A 22273-nucleotide genomic window follows, 5' to 3' on the forward strand; every position below is an offset into this window, starting at 1 on the left:
AACCTACTTAGATACTGAAATTCAGATGTTTGTTCAATAATGTCTAAGTACACCAAATAAGGAAGGCCTATTGATAGAAATTGTTATAGTAAAATATGTAGATTTTTTTTCATGTAGCCTTGGCAACTAGCCATCTATAGTCCTGAGTAATATGCAAATGAAATTACACTTGTTAAACTCACCTCAACAAGTCTTTTGCAATCATTTAACCCGCCGTGAGCAATGCTAAAGTTGCTGTTACAAACAGTGCAGTGTGCAAGATTATCATTATGTTTTAATCTTTTTAGACAATTGGGTACACTTTTGTGTAGTCTGATGTGAAATGGGTCTTAAATCTTCCTTTTTGAGGGGCACTGACGCTGCCATGACGCTTCTGTTCCTAGATAGGCCTACACTGACTGAACTGATTAATTATGTTTGGGAGAAAAGAGATATAAGCACTTACACTGAAAACGGATTGGTTGATTTAGCAAAACAGACCAGGATGCTCTCTGTCTTGGATGCGCTTCAGGCACAAACGCACCACTCCTCTCTCTCTACCTCTCCGTTGTGTGCGCATTACACACGCGATTTGAAGCAAAGATTCTAGAAACTTTGATTTGAATTCCGGTCTGGCTTGCGTGCTCTTGTTCGCTCTAGGTTCCGGGAGATTTTATGTAATTTGCGGGCGTCAGGAAGCCGCTATCAATATGTGGGAGACTCCCAAAACTTCGGGAGACTTGGGATGTCTAGCTAGACAGCACTTTGTCGCCAGCACAGAAGGTGCAATGTACCTTAATGTTGTGATGTTTAGCTGACACAAACTCAAAGTAATGACTGATGAAATGTGCATCTCTCTCCCTCCATTGTTGTTTACGTTCGCTGCACGTGAATTGTCCTCATGCTGAAAACGTGAGCATATCCGACATTAATTCCCAAGACAAGAAGAAAGCAAAGAATATATCTTTTTAAGGAAAATGACAAAAATAGTAACGCACAGTAACTTAGATAAGTAACTTTAATCTGATTACTGGTTTGTAAATAGTAGCGCGTTAGATTACTAAGTAACGCGTTACTGGCATCACTGCTTATAGTCGCCTCAAAAGACCTACACTAAATAATATAATTTCTTCATTGGCAGGGATACTACAGCTTCTCTCACCCTTTCAGTATTAATCAATCTGCTATTTATTAACAAAACATTACATAGTTAAGCCAAGCAAGCTAAACCAACCAAGAAAGTGAGACAGTCATATTAATAACCTTTCATCTTTCATACCACCCCCCCCCCCCCCCAACCCCTCACAATTCTACATATGGACCCATTTACTCTGAAACACACTCACACACACTCCCCCATCCCACCCTCACTCACACCCATACGTACATCGTCCCTCCCCACACCCATACATTCACACCCCCCATACATCTAACCCCCCCCCCCCACACACAAACACACATCCATATATCCAGCCCCCCCCACGCACATGCACATACACATCCATACATCCAACCCCCCCCCCCACACACACACACACACACATCCATATATCCAGCCCCCCCCCATACACACACACACATCCATATATCCAACCCCCCCCACACACACACACATCCATATATCCAACCCCCCCCCACACACATACACAGCCATACATCAACCCCCCCCCCCCCACACACATACACACCCACACATCTAGTCCCCCCCCACACACATTCACACTCCCCATCCCACCATCCCCTACACCCATATATATCCAACCCCCCCCCCCCCCCACACACACACCAACCTCACCCCCCCACCACCTCCCCCCCCACCACCCACACCCTCCCAGACATCCTGTCTACCCCCCCTCCCCCCCACACACACACATGGAGTATTAATCTTTCCTTTCCCAACCTTGTACGGAATCCCTAAAGAGAGAGAGAGAGAGAGAGAGAGAGAGAGAGAGAGACGGTCAGTCCAATTAGCAATCAGTGTCCTCTTGTTTTCACAGGGCCCTTCCAAAGACCCAACAAAGCGATTTGAGTTAGTAATTTAATCCTTCTTCTCATGTTGGATGTGTCCCTCAGGTGTTGTCCACGAACATAATATTCACTATTTAATCTTATATAATCCCAATCAACCCAAGTACGACGGCGTCAGTTTGTTGATTTACACGCAGTTTCTTAAGTTCATCTCGTGACCTTCTCCAATTGTTCGTTTGGCTTGTAAAGGCCTCTTTGTAGTAAATCCATTTGAGCTTGTTCTGCATTCCTGTAGATTGTTGTAGTTCCATCCCAGTTGAAAACTTTGAGTTTTGCTGGAGACAGAATATGTGATTTGAGCTGCAGCTTTTTTAGTTGCTCCCGCAGAAGTTTATATTCCGCTCGCTGTTGTTTCACCTTTGTCGTGAAGTCATGGTCCATATATATGCGTGTATCATTGAAGAGGATCTCCTTCTTAGACCAGGCAGCCTTAAGCACTTCTTTCTTTCCATTGTAGTTTGCAAAATTAACAATAACTGGTCTTAAGAGTCCTTCCTTTCGTTGACCAATTCTATGCGCACGAGCGATTGGCAGCTCATTTTCAATGAACAAGACGTCTCTGCATAGTTTTTGAATAAACGTAGTCATGTCGTCACCTTCACTGTTTTCAGCTATGTTATACATGCATACGTTGTTTTGTCTGGATTTATTTTCAATGTAGTCCATCTGTTCACCCATCTCGTCAATGCGGGTTTGTAGAGATTTGATTTCGTTTTTATATTTAAAAGTTTCGTCTTCTTGTTCACTTACCCTGGTCTCTAGTTCAGATGTTCTCTTAGTCAGGGCCTCCACATCTTGTCGTAAGGCTGTGGTTTGTTGCATTATTTTCTTAATATCTCTCTCCGTTTCATTTCTGAAAGTTCTGAATTCGGTTCTAAAATCTTGGATTTCTCCAGAGAGAGATTCCTTTAGATCCGTAATGAATTGTTTTATTTCACCGGCGTCTACCATTGTTGACGCCGACTCGATTTCTTGTTGCTTTCCTTTCCCACGTCTTGTACTTGTTTTTCAAATAAAGCTTTAGTTGCTTATTTTATACACATTGTAGGGTTTGAGATCACGGTGTATCACACTGCCAACGCCATTAATCACCTAACCGGAACCGGATTCTTGACGCAGTTATGTTCCTTTCAGGCTGTACTTCCTGAGGAGGCTGCGGTCCTTCAATGTGTGCAGCAAGCTCCTCAGGATGTTCTACCAGTCTGTTGTTGCCAGCGTCCTCTTCTATGCAGTGGTATGCTGGGGAGGAAGCACAAAGAAGAAGGATGCGGGGCGACTTGACAGGCTGGTAAGGAAAGCTGGCTCTGTAGTGGGAGCTGAACTGGAGTGCATCACTTCAATATCTGACAAAAGGACCCTGAACAAACTGATCAACATCTTGGACAATGAGTGTCATCCACTCCACAGCACTATTGTAAAGCAGAAGAGCCTGATCAGCTGGAGACTTCGCTCACTGCCTTGCACAACAGACAGACTGAGGAAGTCATTTGTCCCCAGGGCCATTGAACTGTTCAATGCTTCACTTAAGGGAAGAGGGGAGATAGACTTCTCCGCATAGTCTGTCTGCCTCTTCACCCCCTCCATGTTTGGATACTGTCTGTCCACTAGCCACTTTTCACCACTGTCTTTCTGCCTCACTGTTTGCGTGCTATATTAGCACATATGCATAACCCCTCCCTCCATGCCACAGCCGAACTGTGGCCACACTTATACCTTTTCTTAATATAGTTATATATATATATATATATATATATATATATATATATATATATATATATATATATATATATATATATATATATAGACTTTATTCTTGCACTGTTGCACCGTTGGACTTACTCATTTGCACCATCACCATGACACTCACTCACACAGAGCACCTTACCTTACCTTACTATGCACAGAGAATCACAGGCTCAGTCCCTGCCTCAGTCATTGCAAGCGCCTCTTGATTGATTAATCACCCACTACGTGGATACTGTTTTTAGAATTGATTTAGATTAAGTGTTATTTAGTATAATTTGTATTTTAGTATATTTAGTATATTCTTTATCTTCTACTGTCCTTATTGCTTAGTTGTGTTTTTTATATTATATACTTTTAATTACTTTTTTCTGCTGTTAGTGAATGTGTGTGTGTTGTCTGTATGCTACTGAGACCTTGAATTTCCCCTGGGGATCAATAAAGTATCTATCTATCTATCTATCTATCTATCTATCTATCTATCTATCTATCTATCTATCTATCTTGTTAGGGGTTGACACTTTGCATAAGATTTCTTGTCATTGCTTGATCCAAATTCTATTATTTTTGCTTTATATATGTCGTACGAAAATGTAGTTTGTTATCAAAGTGAAATGGTCGTTGGCATAAGTCAGCGGCATTAGTTTGAGCACATAATTGACATTTTGTTTACATGTGTTCAATGTAAGTCAATGGGAGCCGGAAATCCATAAATAGCGGTAACCAAAGATTATTTCTCCGGATAGCGAGACAGCGGTACTTTTTCCCCACACCAAGACTCTGCAGATTAATTCTAGTTCTACAGGTTTATTGGAGTTAGAGAAAAGGTGAAACTGCAACATACAAAAAAGCAAGGACAAATTAGCGCCATGCCATTCAACCTCAACTCCACATGAATAAAGGCTCTACAAACTTAAAATTACTTTCAAAAATAATGATGAATACCTCCAAACAATCTCACAAAACAAAGTATATGTAACGGAGGCGAACTGAGCTAGCGTGCTAGTTGCCCGTGTAAATCCTCACAGCCCTAACCTTAAGAACGCTTGTTGTTAAGAACCCGCCACCTCCACACACACCGGCATGGGACAGCCCAGGCTTCCAACTCAGCGGTTAGAGCGTTCGACTCCCATGCCGGTGTGTGTGGAGGTGGCAGGTTCGAGGGCCGTGAGCGGCGGACAAATTACGACCTCTGTTACAGTGGTGCCGTGACCCGGATCATGGGAGTGAGGATTTAGGGAGGTGAGTGTAACGGAGGCGAACTGAGCTAGTGTGCTAGTTGCCTGTGTAAATCCTCACAGCCCTAACCTTAAGAACGCTTCTAACCGCTGAGTTGGAAGCCTGGGCTTTTAGCTCAGTGGTTAGAGCCTTCGATTCCCATGCCGGTGTGTGTGGAGGTGGCGGGTTCGAGGGCCGTGAGTGGCGGACGAATTACGACCTCTGTTACATATACATACTGACGATGCTATGCCAGACACAAGATGTTGAGAGATACGATTGGATATGCAATGAATTTAACAGATCGCTGAAATGCGCTTGCCGTGATTTGAGTGTTTTTATTTCCTAACTACGGGTTAAGTGATAGGACATTTAGAAAAATGTGAAGCCTATGCCTATGCAAAACTAAAACATGTTATTAAGACGGTTGTGACTGGTTTAACACAACAGTTCCTCAGGAAAGTAGTTTAACTGTCTGTTTAGCACTCCACCATAAAGTCACTACCAAATATCCCTAATCCTATGTCATGAGGAATACATGTAATTGCCCACTTAGGATCCTTAGCCAGGTTTCCTGTTGGTCAAGTCATGCTTGGTTTCACTTGGCAGAGCTACTCTACCTGAGAGTGTATCAGATTGGGTTTCCAGAAGAACTAATCCTTCCTCCTGCAAATCTCTCAGCCACTGACCCAGAGAGGGAAGTGAGGTGGCCCCCAGTACACCATGGCTGACCGAACCATGTTTCTCTGTGTGTGTGTGTGTGTGTGTGTGTGTGTTTGTCTTTTTGTGCCTGTGTGTGTGTGTGTGTGTAGTTGGTACTTGGGGGGGGGGCACTGAGAGATACTTCCATGTGCATTAGTCATGGATGTGCAGACTGTGTGACCCTTTCATGAATAATACCCCTACAGACAGGTGAAGCAATTATAAAACCTCATTCTCTTTTCCCCACTTTTATAATCCTGTCCTCACCAAGATATAGTCAAGGTGCTACAATGGCTAGTAAGAGCACAGGCACAGAAGGGATTTCAGGAAACCTCTGCTCTTCTGACATACTTATGCTTTGACCTCGGGTAACCGCTGTCTGGATTGTGCAGGGCTTTGTCAAGACATTTTTGTGAGTGATTTGTGTGAAGAATCCTGGCAAACCAGTTGACCATCAGTCAGATATATGGGGATGGGTGGTGGGTGGGCAGTGGCATTCTATAATGGTGTACTGAAGAATTGTTTTTCTTTGTGTGTGTGTGTGTGTGTGTGCGTGTGTGTGTGTCCTCCACCCAGGACTCTCCTGCGGATCTTCGCTGTGCCTCATTTCCAGGAGAACCTGTCGCGGCTTGAGGGGGGAATCTCTGTTGACAGCTCCCCCAAATCCTGTGCAGCTAAGACAACACGCTAATGGTGGAGGGAGAAGGCAGAAGAATGATTACAGGGTTTGGCAGGCAAGTCTGTGACACATGCTCTCACGTTATGAGATGAGGGTGAGTGGGGTCTGTCATAGACAGTGTCTCGGTGTCTTCTGCTCTTTCATATGGACAGTTTGATAGCAGCCCCGGCTCAAACGGAGGATCTACTGTTTATATAGCACACCGTTTTATAGTGGTCCTCTATCATATCAAGGAGATCAAATCAAGGCCTAGTTGATGGAATCATGATATGTGTTCATGGACCATAGACATCTGCCAAAACCTAGAGAGCGAGAGGGATGTCTCCTTCTGTTCCAGAGAGAGAGAGAGAGAGAGAAGAGAGAGAGAGAGAGAGTGTACCAAGGATGCAGAAAAAATAAAACAGTTAGAGACAGCATAGATAAGAAGTTGTGACTAAAAAAGTATCATTATTTATTGAAAAGAATATTCATTAAAGTAGTGAATTCATGCCTCCAACGTGGTCTTAAGTCTGCAAAATGCATAACAACTCTACAGTACTGCAGCACTGCAAACCACAATTTTCTTAAGTGATCAGCGTGTAGGTATCTGACACCTCGAACAGCCCAGGTGTTTCCAGCAATCTTATCAAAGGGACTCGACCTATACTCCATGCTTGCTCTGACAGCCTGTCCACACCAAGCAGCCTGGAGTCCTTTGTGGCCTACTCCTCTTAAATAAACCTCACTGGGCTTAAAGCAATAAATCATCTGTGCCAAAGACATGCCTTTCACAGGTGTCAGATAAGATATTGGTTTTCAGCACCATTTAGATTGTTGAAAGGGCTGGAAATGCAAAAATCCTCCCCCTCTTCGTTGGTGTTTCTCTCAGTGCCATTTAGACTACTTAGTCATTCATTGGTTTAAAACAGGAGCTGAAAGCTGAAATTAAATGACATGGAGACGACACTCTGTGACACAAAGCAAAAATGATTTCTTTCATGACATAAGATGCAGGAGTTACCAGTATGAATGCCACTGATGAATGTTATTCAGCCTTTCAGCTTGAAGCTCAGTGGTGATTCAGTCTTCACATCCTCAGAGCAAAGTGGCTCTAGGCACATGGCTTTAATCTTGTTGTGGTCTAGGCACAGTGAAATCAAATCAAACATGTTCAAGACAGTAAATAGAAAATAAATTGTTTACAAGATATTTTTCCAAATCATGTTCACAGACTGCATCTAATCAATGTTCACAATCAAATAAGTTTGGAATGAATTGCTGTGTATTAATGAAGCAAATGTTTTAGCCTGCTTAAGGTAGTGATGTTTTAGTAAAGAGCTTTTAGTAAAGAGCTTTGTATTGGTTATGTTATTTTGTCAGAACATGTCTTGGTAATTGGCATGACATCATGACGCTGCTCCCGTCTCGGTGGAGGCTGGAGTAGCCTGTCAGTTGCCTTCTTGGGGCTGTTAGTACCTGCATATGTCTTAATCCACTCCATTTGTGTTGTTTTTGCTCCGGTTAAGCGGTCGAGAAGAATGCCCAGGGAATGTCAGAGCACACCTGCAGACCCCCCTCCTTGCTCTGCTCTACCTCAGGGCCCAAAAAACACCACCGCAATCTGAGCATGATGTTAGCAGCTCCGAAACATACGCTGGAACAGCACAGTTGCTGACTAGAGTAACACTTTGCACTCCATCCTACTGTACACATTGCAGTATGTAGCCTTAGCCTTCTCAAGTAACTCTATCTCATATCACCCCCCCCACTCTCCCCCTCTCTCCCACTTGATTTAGCAGGATCATTCTCCCTTCATTCTCTCCTGTCTCTCTTTCGCTCCCTTGTGTCTACTTCTTTCTCAGCTCTCACTCGGTCTCTATCTCCCTTTCTCTCACTCTCATTCTCTCTCACTAGTTCCTCCCGTCTCTCTCTTTTGGCTCGGGGCCAGGATAGATAACAAGCCAGTGTGGTGAAGAGCAGAGCAGAGCGCTGCACCCAGCTGTTTTCACAGCCCACCCCTGATGAAAGGCCCATTTGAGGCGGCTCTCCTCGACAAGCACTCTCGGTTGCTCACCTTAAACCAATAATGAGTTGAGATTTTTTGCACAGAGCCGAAGCCACTGAAATTGCCATCTCAAGCCTAGCTAAGACACAGATCTGTGTTGGGGCCCCTCCTCTAATGCACCTGTAAAATGCTTTGGCCTGAGACCACATCACACACGGTGACACATGCCCATCAGTCATCAGCCAGTCATGCAGGCTTGTTTGTCTTTCAGACGCTCTGAATCATTTCCAGTACCAGCACTGACAAATCAGCGACAGTCAGACCACCATGGTAGTCCGCAAAGTCTCTTGAAAGGGTTTCTGGTGTGTGCGTGCGTGAGTTTGTTATAGTAAGGTACGTTTCATCTGGGGATGGTAGGTTAACGGATTCATGAATGGATAAAAAAAAAAGGCGCGTCATGTTTTCGTTTCACATTTTACTGTTAACTGAGATCTGTGTACAGGAGGAGACAGGTGAACACGGAATCATTTGGAATCCCCAGAGGGTTGTTTGAGTCGTTTGAAGCTCCTACACGTGTGTGTTTTCCTTGGGCTCTGACTGGGTGCTGGCGGCTGGCTGGCGTGCAGCGCAGCGCAGCAGGAGAGGCCTCTGCAGGACCCTCATTAGCGGGTGTGTTTTGAAGCCAGACGTATCTGACTGAAGCCAGCCTGCCCCGGCTCCTGCTCCTGCCTGCTTGTGCTCACCTGGGCAAAAAATAATAAAAAAAAAAAAAATAAATGTGATCACACACAGATCAAAATCTCTCACTTCACCCCTATCACACACACGCTCCAACCATCTTCTCCTGTCTTCCTCCAGATGGAGCAGCCACCAGCCTCCCTTTCTCCAAACAACCTGAATCAAAGCAGGAGACGAGAGGAAGGGGGCACACGCTGATCCTCAGACTGCACTGGGGGCAGACCCCCCTCCGCAACAATGGAAGGTAAATATTTTTGTCTGGCAGAGGGAGTGTTGATGTGGTACAGGAAACACGCAAGTGCATTTGCATTGGAGAACCTATTCACAGTGGGGGAAAAGATTTTGGATGGTTTAATGTAGAAACTTATCATCTAATTCAATAAAGTCTTTGCTAGGATGATTGATTCATTAGGCTAAATGTAACCAAATAAGTTTTTGATTTATAATTCCACATCCATGTTTAAAAAACAAATCAAATCATTTGTACATGCTGTAAATATGGATGTTTTTTAATTTAAATGCAAAGATAATAAGACATAGATATTATCAATCTGGGTCTACATTAGCAAGAACTGATAAAGAAAAATCGAGAGAACCATTCAGAAAGGAAGCATCTCCGCATGCACTTCTGTTGGTGACCAGTGGATGGCACTGTGTACCTGTCAAAAGCACTGATCAGTGTGCCATGGGTTACACCATGTAGCTCTCAACTTAACTGTTAAATCATGCCTTCTGTCCTTGTGTGATTTGAAGTTTCTGTCCAACTTAGTTTGCCATAAAATGTAACTGAGATCTCAGTGAAGCTAGAAAATGCATTATATGTGTTGCCCGTGTATTTCTTCGGATAAATGGTTAATATTTTTGTTTAATAGAGGGAGTTGATACAGACACTACTTCTACTGTGAGATAAAACATTTTTTTGTTCAGGGGAGTCAAAGATATGGCTTGCGGGCTAGATATGACCTACCAGATAGGAAAATTAAAAAATAAAAATGTAGATATTCACGTCCAGTTGTCATCGATAGTAAGCAATATCTCTATGATATGATACATTAATTAAACCTAGCACTTCAAAGCATCCTCAGGAAGGAAGATGAAGAAAAGTCAAAATATAGTTTGCTGCACCAACAATTACATTATGTTGGCATAGCCATATACTCCCTATGCTGGTGAAAAAAAGACACTGATATGGAAGGTAGGGTATTTCAAGAAAAGAAAAGAGCAGTATATGACAGTAGTAAATGATAAGGCTATATGCCTTGTTTGCTTATAAGTGGGTGTTGTATATCATCAAACAACAATCTGATACCCATGCAGAAAAATGATAATGACCATGAGAATGGCCATGACAATGACCATGACAATGACATCCCCCACGAGGTCTCATTTCAACTAATCCAGCCCACTGCCTAAAATGAGTCTGACGCCTCTTATGTAGTTGATAATGCAGAAAGTGTTTCATGATTTGAGATGCCTCAGCGTTCCCCTTTAAAACCCTGATAACTCTGATATTTTGACCTTTCATGGAGTGGGTTAGTGCACAAAACTTTAAATATCATATTCAGAAAATACCAGGTCTTTTTTCTTTTATTTTACTCCTTTTATTTCTTTGTCACTTCCAACCATTATGTGCATCATATTCAGTAAAATACCAGGTCTTTTAAACCTGTTTTCTTTTATTTTACTCATTTTATTTCTTTGTCACCTTCAACCATTATGTACATCACATCTTTTAAAAGTCCTTGTCATTGACCTCAGCAATGTAGGCCTACTTATTCCATTCTAATATTTCTTTTTAAAAATACTGTTAGAGTATAATTTCTGGAAAGCATGATTCAATAAGATTGTCTTTGAAATTATTCAAACATTCACTACTACTGTGCATTTAAGTGTGGATAGTAATTAAGGTTCTGGTTTGATTTTTAATTTGTTAACTACTAGAGCCCGTGAAAGACAAACCTTGCTCAAAATTGCTACAGCAATCTGGCTACTGTAATGTTATGTGTAATCTTGAAACTCAAGCTCCCTACAAGTCTGGCAGCTAATCCAATTGCAAATCAGGCCTGGGTTTAGGGCAAAGCATAGTACTAAGACTGCCCCGGTTAAGGCCGTAAATGACCTACTCCCAGCTACCGACACAGGCCATGCCAGCATCCTTATCCTCTCCCATCTTACAGCTGCCTTCGATACTATCTGTCAAAGCTACTTCTTCTCGTCTGGTAAAATGACTTGGCATCACTGGCACACCACTTTCCATATTTAAATCTTAAATCGGCCCTCTCACTCTCTACCACCCTCAGGCCTGGTTGACTGTCTGCTGTCCTAGCTAGATGACACAGAACCTTCTTAAACTCAACCAAAACAAGACAGAGGCCATTCTTATTCCTACCCTTGATATCCTGCAAAAACTGGCACATATACAGTTGCCCATTCTTCACCATCACCTCTGCTGAAAACCTAGGTGTCATAGTCAACTCTACCCTCACCTTTGACTCACATATCAAAAACATCAGCAAGACAGCTTTCTTTCACCTTAAATATATTTCCAAACTCCATCCCTCTCTCACCTCATATGCAGCTGAGATACTCATTCGTGCATTTATCACCTCGAGGTTAGATTACTGTAGCACCTTGCTCTTTGGACTTTCAACAAATAGATTTCTGTACGTACAAAATTCTGCTGTCCAGCTGTGCTCAGCTTTGGGAGCATATCACCCCTATCCAGGGATGGGCAGTATTCATGATACATGCATTTAAAATATGTATTTTCAAATTCAAACTAGTATTTTGTCATTTTTATTTTATTGGGTTGTATTAAAATACTTTATAGGTGTGTATTTATGTAGTTTAAAAATACTGCCAAATATTTTTGGTAAACCAATACTTTTGGTTTTATGATGACATCATAAAAGTGCAAAACAATGACTGTAGCCTCTGACTGGTGCTGACTTGTGATCACAATATTGAGATTAAGGAAGATGACCCAGTGCTCCATGAGTATAGTGTAGGTTGCTCACACACACAATACACTCCCTCTCACACCAACCTCAAGTTTCTTGAGAACTTTAATCATCTGTTTCTTGACAACTTGCCCTGCATCATTGCTATAAAAGTTGCCCCATGTATCCCACAATGAAAAATTCATATTTATGCCCCTTGGCTTCAATATAACACCATTCAGTGGTTACATTTAGTGGTTTAAATTAAACAACTAAAATCCTTCCTGATCAACAGCGTTCCACAGTGCCATATCAAGCAACATGGGCATGCATTGACAATGGCAGAGACTTGTCTTCATTTGTACCACATTACAAGTTCAGTTGTGACTTTTTGAGTGCATCTCTGGTACAGTATTTAGGCTATAAGATGTAACAGGCAGGTCAGCATAGTTTGTCTGTTGACTGTAGATTTATGGCATGTCTCGTAGGCAGGGAAAAGCTGTTGCTCTCAAACATAGTCCACTTAATCAACAGAGTCAGTGTACTGATGCTCCTTTTAGAGAGTATTTTTAGTATTTTCAAAATGCAAAAATACAAATACATTTTATTTTGATACATAGTGTGGCTACTTGTTTTGTAGTTTATTTTGATACACTTAAAATTAGGGTATTTGATATTTTATTTTAAAATACATTTTGATGTATTTTTGCCCATCCCTGTCCTGCCCATCCTCCAGTGACTACACTGGCTCCCAGTTCAATACCACATCCAATACAAAATCATTCTGCTCATACACAAATCTGCCCATAATCAGGCCCCTTCCGATCTTTCAAATCTCCTAAACACGCCGTCCGGCACCCTATGCTTTACAGATGCCCATCTACTATACATCCCCCCTTCTCGGCTTTGATCCATAGGTGACAGGACGTTCAGCGTGTCTGGCCCTAAACTCTGGAATACCCTGCTACTAGCACTGTGCAAATGCACAATACCTTCAAAAACATGCTGAAAATACATCTCTTTAGAATGGCTTTCCCCCCTGCATCTTAACTGGTTCCCACTGCCTCATATCTGCATTTATTCCTGTTTTCTTTTATTTCACTCCTTTTATTTCTTTGTCACCTCCAACCATTATGTGCGGCCACTCCTTATGTAGTGGTCTTCTAGTGCATTTATTATCATGTATGTTCTGTCTCTGTGTATATCTGCTCTCTTGAGTGTACAGTTCCTTCTGTGTGTATCTCTGTTCTTATGGAGTATACAATGTCTCTGGATTTTTAATTGTACAATATCCTTGAGTATCTTAAAAGGCTCTTGTGAATAAAGTTAATTATTATTATCATTATTATTATTATTATTTATATTTTCATTGACATGGCATAAATGGACAAGTTACTGTGACTATAGGGAAGAGATTACATGTTCAGTTAAAGTGACTTGTCTGTTCCCCCACTAAAATCTTGGCTACAGAGTTGCTGTGGCTGTTCCCACTGCTCTGGCCACGTCTCAGACTGCGCGTTCATTCAGATGTCTTATCCGGCTCGCCAAGCACTGCACTTTCACTTATCTTTTACATGCACACACTCATCCATACACACTCTTACACACACTCTTTCCCCATATTCTTTTATTTCCACTCACACACACACACACATACTGTATACACATGCACACACAGACATCGGCTCCCCCACATATGACAGCAGTCCTAATGTAACTGTAAGCTCAGGTCTTTCCCATGGTGTTGGGGAGTTAGTGGTGCTTTTCTGGGCAGGGCTGAGATCAGAGGTAACATACAGGTGTACTGTAACAATCGGGCGTGTGGATTGATGTGGCCTACAGAAGGGGCTTGTGGTTTGGGAACCTGCGTGACTACGGGAGCGGACACAGGAAAGGCGGGCGGGCGAGGCAGCTGTGTGTATGGAAATTCTTTTCTTGTTTGTTTGCTTTGCGACAGCGAGAGGACTAACGCGCTCTTTAAGGAGTCTAATCCCTCTCGAGCGTAAGCGGAAATTCTGATAGTTTCAACAGAAAGAAAGCCCCGTAACAAAGTCTTTCGCTTCGGTGTAACTCAATTAAATCAGGGGATGACGGAAGGTTTGTTGTGTTCTTCCCTGTAAGGCTTAGATTCAAGGAAGGACACCTTTTGAAAAAAAACAACTTTGTATTGAACTTGTTACCTTCATCTCAGGTAAATATTAGCCCCCGTAGCCTTCAGAGGCTTTCACATAATACATATCCGTTGTGTCAACAAGTGGTCTGAGATAGTCAAACTTTGCTTCCCTCCTGTTTTTTTATTTTTATTTTATTTGTGTGTGTGTGTGTGTGTGTGTGTGGGTGGGGGTGGGGGGCGTTGTTGGGTAGAAACAACAAAAAGGGCGCAGGGATTTCGGCTTGTCAGATTCATCAATCAATTCTGTAGTGGTTATTTTGTGTGTGTGTGTGTGTGTGTGTGTGTGTGTGTGTGTGTGTGTGTTTGTGTGTCTCCTGCCCTTGCCCCCTGTTTGTAAGATTTTCTCTTTTGGAGGCCTCTCTCGTCTTTGGCCCAGACTTAGTGCTTTTAGCATCAGTCTGGCTGTTGTGTGGCAAGCTGACAGGCTCAGCACAAGAGTGTCGGAAAAAAAACCCCGAGCGCATGAATAGGCTCCCAGCTGGAGAGGGGTGCGTGTGGTAATGACAAAGCGGAGTGGGGTGGTGGTGGTGGGGGTGGGGGTGCTGAAACAAAAGGTCCCGCACATGTGAGAAATCTGAAACGTCAGGAAAAGGATGGGACACAAACAAGCCCAGTTAAAACAAGGTGGATTAGAACTCGACTCCATTTACCTGGCCCAGATCAACTGTGGCGACCAGATTGATCACAACCCCAGAGATTTGTTCTATCAAGACATCATGAAATGTCTTGAACAAGATGAAAGGACTAATGATAATAATTGAAAGTGTTAGCTGTATATTCACAGTAATTGGCAAAATGACCAGTGGATGAACATTTTCATTAATTGTCTTAAACCAGAAATAAATATTAGAATATATAATAATATACATTCTTGGATATTTAGATGAGTTGCTGAAGTCCCCCCCCCACCCCTTATACATAGCCTACTGTATAATACGCCTTTGGTTTCATTGTGATTGTCTTGCGATTCATCTCACTCTGTTAGTGCGCTAAGATCTGTATGAAATAAATAATGTAGTGGCTAAGTGAGTGGAGTAAAACAGTGTAACAGTGTAAGGCTAACGAAATTATGGGCCAGCGATGGGAGAGCACAGCCTTTGGCCATTATCTGTGGCATTCATCTTCTTCAATGAGCTGTCAGCAGTACACACACACACACACACACACACACACTCTCTCACACACACACACACACACACACACCCTTGGCCAAAATATCTGCACTCGCACCGGGCTGGGCTTGGCCTAAACTCAAGGTTCATCTCTTTATGTTCCAGGCCAGGGCCCATGAAGCGTGACCCCCAGGGAGGCCTCCGCATTAATCATGAGCTGGAGAGAGGGCCCCAGACAAGCCTGGGACATTCCTGCGACGGCCAGCCACAGGGCAGGTGAGGCAGCCAGGCCGCAGAGAGAAGGTACGGCCCCTGAGGGGGTTGCTAAGGGGCCCGCGCTTCCCCATGGAGAGCGCACCCACCGCACTCCTGACAGGCTAAATAGGATGAGTAATTAGATATTATAATTAAAGATTAATGGCGTCAAATTGATCGTGATCGTCCAGTCGTGTCCGGGCAGTCAGCGCAGTGGCATGGCCTCATCCTGAGTCCCTCTCTCTCTCTTGTACGGGCTGTTGCGTGGTCATTCTCCCTGGATGGTCGCTTGCGCTGGGTTTGCATTGTAAATATGAGTGTGCATATGTCTGGCTGGGCATATAGACCCAAACCAACGCACTATTGTTCCCAGAGGACTTGGAGGCTTTCCAGTATGTAAAACCTAGCAACAGGATTCGCCTCAGTCCTTGAAGAGCCCAGAGGGATGGTGCTGGCACTGAAACCAAGGACATATGGGTCCTTGTTTGGTTTCTTTTGAGGGCATTTTTCCAACCATAAACAAAGCACATGTTTACTGTAAGAATGTTGAGGAGCTGATTGCAGAAATGGCAAGGTTTTTCCGTTTTTTTTTATGTCTGTTTTTTTCTTTTAATCTTTTCTTATCTGTTGTTAAATAAAGCAATTTGATCTAAAACATAATAAAGCTTGCACCTTCAGTAAGATCCTGTGGAAACAAACAAAGGGTGATCAGATGTGTGCTTGTTGAACAACATAGAATTTTACATATGCTGCTCAACTACAATGCCATGAATTTGCCATGGAGCAATTAATGAATGAGGCTGAGCAGAAAGATAAGTAGACAAACTAATTAAAGTCCTTGCCGTATTGTATTTTTCCCTGTAAACAGTTTGTCTGATATTGTTGTTGACACCAACACTGTGCTCTGCCGTTGTTTTTGCCTCCAGAGAAGAGAATGTAAATCCCAACTTTTCTAGGTGGACCGATGAGCACTTGGAATGGCCTCAAATTGTGTTGCGCCACATTCTTTGTTAATTGATGATGACAGACGCAATTACTAACGATGGCTGTCTAACTGGAGCTGACACGCGCTTTTTTGTGGACACCTCCACTAGGAAATTAGGGTTTGGTGACCTCAGCGTTCCCTCTGGAAGACTTCCACACTAGAGGGCTACCAAACATGGAGCCTCAAAAACATGGCACCATGCATGGTGGTCTTAATGAGCGGTTCCTGTCAGGCTAGCCATTTTGTGTAGTCGTGGTAGATTTATCTCAGCCTTTCTCATCCTCCTCTCAGTCTGCTTCTACAGAATAGAACACATGATGTTTTAGTGAGACTTGGATTCATGCTTCGCTGTTGTGAACTGACTGTTTTTATTCTGTGTGGTTTATTCAATTGAGGCTTTGCATAGTTCTGTATATTTCTCTTACAATAGCCATTACCTTGAGATCCTGCCTACAAAAAATCGAAGAGTCGGAAAACAGTTAATGTAAGATTTGAAGATACACTTTGAAAAATGCAACCGTACAAATATCTGGTCTGGTTGAAAAATGTTTTGGTTCCTTAAATTCGAACAAATTTAAGTGTTAACCTACAATTCACTTTCAGTGAAGAGTGATATTTTGTCATTCATTCGCAGAACACAGAGTTCATAGAACATCAGTTTTGTGTCCTCAGCTGAATCCTGAAAAAAAATAGATGGGATTGAATTTTGTTGCTCATAAAAATCCTCTCTAAAGAAACCCCAGTATGGTATTAAGTTTGCGTAATGGCTTGTCAAACAATTCCACAGAGTGATTAGAAAATGTACATGGTTAAATTAGCTTGAATAAATTGCTCTATTCATGTCTCACTACTCTGAAATGGAAGTAGTCACAAATCTTAATATTTTTGCCATGTTATAATAGGCTGTAAAATATTTTGATTGTAATCATTATAATCATTACACTTAATTCTAAGCATATTTGAATTATGGACATCAGTAACTTCTTGATGAAGCTCTGAGCATTTCCTAGTATATATCTCCACAGGGCCAAGCTTGTGTTGTATGTCAAGGCTGATTTTTCTACAGGAAATCCTTAATTTACTTAATTCACACTCTTGGACTCCATCATTGCCCTTTGTTGTGTCCCTCCTATCTGACTCTGGGGGGGGTTCATGCTGACGCAGGTTTTGCTGATGAGCACATGAACAGACATCTAATGGGCCAATGAAAGCCCTTGATAGCCCTTTGTACATTTTTACTTGAGAGTACATGAAAACCATTTTAGATGTGCATCTGATTGATCTTTTTTGTCCATTTAATCTGACTCTTAATTTGTGTGCTGTGGCCAAGCATCCTGTATGTAACTACCCAGCTTCTGGACACGAGAAGGCTAAATGGAATAGGCTTTCTCTTGGTTAAACCAGAGTTCCACTATTTGAAGCCCTTGGTGAGGGTACAGGTAGATTATGTGGCCTCAAAGGGAGACCGTGGTGGGATGAGCTTTGACACACGCTGCAGCCCTTTGGTGGACAGAGCATGCAAGTCTGACTTGTTGTAAATGTTTTATGGATTTTAATGGGCTGTCGGATCTGATGAACAAGATGCAGGTGCATTTGAGACAGACTGTCTTGATTGCCATATTGGAGTGTGTTTGTGTGTGTGTGTGTGTGTGTGTGTGTGTGTGTGTGTGTGTGTGTGTGTGTGTGTGTGAGAGTGTGCGTGTGTGTGTGTGTGTGTTATGCAGTAACATTTCTGAGTCTCTTAGTACTAGATTGTGTGTCTGAGTGAGAAATGCCTTTATTTGTCTGTGGGTGCCCGTGTACATGTGTTTGTCTATGTGTCTGTGTATATGCTGGTGTCTGTGTACGTGTGTGTGTGTGTGTGTGCGTGCATGTGCATGTGTGTTTTGAAATGCTGCCTCGCCCCGGAGCGTAGCCAGGCGAGAGATGAAAGAGCGAGTGGGTGCACACACCCTTCCTCAGCACGCCCTCTCCGGCTTTCAGAGACGCCGAGCGGCGCGCTCAACGTTTGCTCACCTGGACCGCCAGTCAGATCAGCTGCATTAGTAAACAAAGGGCGGCTTTGCCCCGCGCACCCGTGTGCAACAGCTGTGTGTAGCCACACTGAGCAGCAGCTGCCGCTCGCTCAGGCTGGAAAAGCCAAAGACACGGTTTGCTCAGCCCCGGAGCCATGGCAGTGCAAGCCCTAGTGACAGCCAGCTTATATAACAGACTAACCTCAAGACTGCACTCATGTCATGCCTGTTGTGTTGTGTATTAAGATGTGTAGAGAGTGAGAGTGTTTAAATTATCACAAAGAAATTTGACTCTTGCGATTATTGCTTTAGCAATTTTAAGTGCACTGTAGTATACGTAGAAAGTATGTTTGTTTATTGTTTGTGTTATTTTGACACACATCTGATGGACATATTTGTGTTGTGTTGTGCTGTTTTCCCAGCAACATCGGCAAAGAACTTGAACATACAAATGTATCCTGAGTGCTCTCTGTCTAAATGGAAATTCAGAGAAAGAAGCTGTTGCCTGTTGCCTGACCATGCTGTCAACAGAGTTCAGATGGAGTACGAGGAGAGGCAGTGAGTGGGGAAGGGAATGGGGGGGTGATGCTGTCAGGGGGATGGGGGTGTTGTTGCTGCTGAGAGGTTGAAATTATATTTGTTTTCCTGACAGAGACCCACTAGTCAGTAGGAGCTTGTACAAACACGACTTACTGATATCAGAACTCAACATGGTCATTTTGGAACGAGCTGACACACACACACACACACACACACACACACACACACACACACACACACACACACACACACACACACACACACACACACACACACACACACACACACACACACACACACACACACACACATCCACAGCATGAAATCCTCCCTCAGGCTCCCACTCGAGATTCATTATGAGGAAAGGTGGGGAGGCGTAGATCAGCCATACATGTCACTTTACACACCAGCTTGTAAAAGTGCACAAAGGGGGGGGAAGACATAAAACAACACCCTGGAGATCCAGCGTTATCCGACAGCACTACAAGGGGAGAATGTCTCGGGCAATATCCGTGACGAGGTGTACAGACAGACAGCCTCTTGAGTGGCAGAACTCCGATGTTGGTTAAGTCTCGTAAGATTTACTGCCTGAGCGGAGTCAGTGTCAGGCTCTTCTGGGTGGTCAGGACTGGTGGGGAGTGGGGGGAAGGGCATGTTTCTACACCTCATTACCCATGGTGCCGTGCACCTTGTGAATAGGTTTGGAGTGTTTTGATGATTTCGATGATGGAGATTGACAGGCAGTGCTGTTTGTCAGAGTTTATCAGCTGCTCTGTGGAGAGGAGATGATTGCGACTTGAGAGTGTATGACTCTGTTTCCTCGCTGTCTCAAAATACAACCATCTCCTGAAGACAGCCTACTTTATCCCTTAAACATCCGCAGTTTGCTATATAGTTATATTTTGCTTCGATAGGGCCAAACACCTGATACTTGAATAATGGCAATATAGCCAGGGTCTTGTAATTGCCGCCGCTAGACATCCAGATAACGCTGATAAATTACTCTGCTAATTGAAATAATAGTATTTGCCAAAGCTTGTAATTAGCCACAAACAATTGACCATGTGTGATTGAAGTGCCTTGATAGCCATTAAACTGCACTAATCAGCCGCACATAGATTAGGCCGTGGCGAGCGTCTTCAAGCGCAGACGAATTACCCCCCTGTCACCACTGGAGACATCGTGCGCCCCTTTAGCCTTCTACAGTTGATTCCCTCCGTGTTAACGTGTGAAGAGGCTCCTCATGTTAGCACATGACAACTGTTTCTGTTATTTTTTTTCTTCTCCATGGATGAACACATCCCATTTGGAAGAAATCAGTGTCGTTAGCGAGGGGGCCAGGGAGAGGAGGAGGAGGAGAGGGCTGCCTCTTCTATGCTTCACTTGCTCTATTTGCCGCTAATAACACTCGGCTAACGCTAACATCAGCATATCAAACAGCCACCTTTGGTTAACCCTGTTTTTTTACTGTACTGGATGTTTATGTGAATGGCACTGGAGCTAAAGCCAGGAGTGCAAGGCTATATAGGGCTCCCTGCGGTGCCCTGACATTACGTTTCAGTGCGGGGGCCCATAAAGCATCTTGGTGAGGAGAGGTGTGAGGCAGTAAGCAGGCCTCTTAATTGGGTGTGAAGAGAAACATGGGCCCTAACAAGGTTATTCACATAGCTATCCACAAATGACCCCTCGGAGGACAGGGCTCAGCTTATGTGCCACTCATAAAGGCCAATCACGTGAAGAATTTCCTGTCCCGGCCGGCTTTAACAGCTGGGAAGAAAGGCCAGGCACTTGTGAAAGGAGAGTCCCAGTGGGGGAAAGGGTTTATTATTTTTAAGCCGATCTAAACACCTGTGTCTCCCCCCTCATTCTCTGGTGGACACCATTACCCATGTGAATGCATTGCAATTTGTCGACAAACTTTTTAATTAGTTCACCGGCGTAAGTGGCTAAGCTTATTAGCTGGTCTCTATTATTTTGGTGACATCACTGGAGGAAGTGTGTGTGAGCAAAGTGATAGGATGTTCTGTGTGTGTGTTGATGCGTGTGTGTGTGATTGTGGTGTGGCAGGTTGGAGTTGGGGGTATGATGGAGAAGAGGTACCCCAGTCCCTCCACATTGTGTGCCCTCCATGTGCAACTTTAAAAGCAGATTGGTAAACACCTTGAGGTTGAAAAACTAAAATATGAGCATATCTTCTCAGCAGGCTAATACACCATCTCCCTTTGAAACTCTTGTCTCTGAAACCTCCCCAACACACACACACACACACACACACACACACACACACACAGACGTTTACACACTTTCTTATACTCCACTTCTTTCCACTTTCTTTCTTGTTCCTCCAATTTTTTGTTGAAAGAATGGCATGAAAAAAGGCTGAAAACCTCCTTGTTTCAGATGGTGAGGTGAAAATGGTGTGGTAACGAGCAGGTGCATAGGCCTTGCAGCAGCTGTTTTTGGTACTCAAGACAAGGTGTTCCAGCTCTCTTAAGCACTTCATGTAATCCTCTCATGCAATTCACACTGTAATTGCTGAGATGCAAGCTGCCAGGGCTAGTTTCACTCTCTCTCTCTCTCTCCCTCCTTCCCTCTCTCTCTCTCTCTCTCTCTCTCCCTCTCTCGCTCTGTCCCTCCAATGACGGTGGCCTCAGCAAACTAGCACTGCTGCATTAATTAGTCGCATGAAACTAGATGGGGCCGCATCAGCGGGGCTATTGTTCCATCTCTCGCTCTCGTGTGTGTGTATGTGTGTCCCAGTGTGTGTGCATGTTTGCAGAGCACACACGTGTCCGTGAGATTGTGCAAGAGATTGGGCTTGTGTGTGTGTGTGTGTGTGTGTGTTTGTGTGTTTATGTGTGTGTGTGCGTGCGTGTGTGTGTTTGTGCGTGCGTGCATGTGTGTATGCTTGCACGTCTCTTGCTACATGTTTATCACTGCAAGTGTGTGAGTGCGTCTGTGTCTGTGTGTCTGTGCTTGTGTGCGTCTGTGCTTGTGTGTGTCTGGGCCTGTGTGTGAGTGCCTGTGCGGGCATGTGTGTATGTGTTCTTTTCTAATCCAAGGACGCCGGTCTGCTCGAGTGGAATCTCGCTCCATTCTCTGACTTCCTTGCAGTGGTAGTGGCATGGTCAATAACTGGAGATGAAGTCTGGTGCGTAGGTAGCTGGCTGTGAGGGTTGTTGT

The sequence above is a fragment of the Alosa pseudoharengus genome, unplaced genomic scaffold (assembly GCF_046254945.1).
Source record: "Alosa pseudoharengus isolate Yale_2024_CS ecotype anadromous, Long Island Sound unplaced genomic scaffold, YU_APseudo_1.1 YU_APseudo_1.1_scf_11, whole genome shotgun sequence".
NCBI lineage: Eukaryota > Metazoa > Chordata > Actinopteri > Clupeiformes > Clupeidae > Alosa > Alosa pseudoharengus.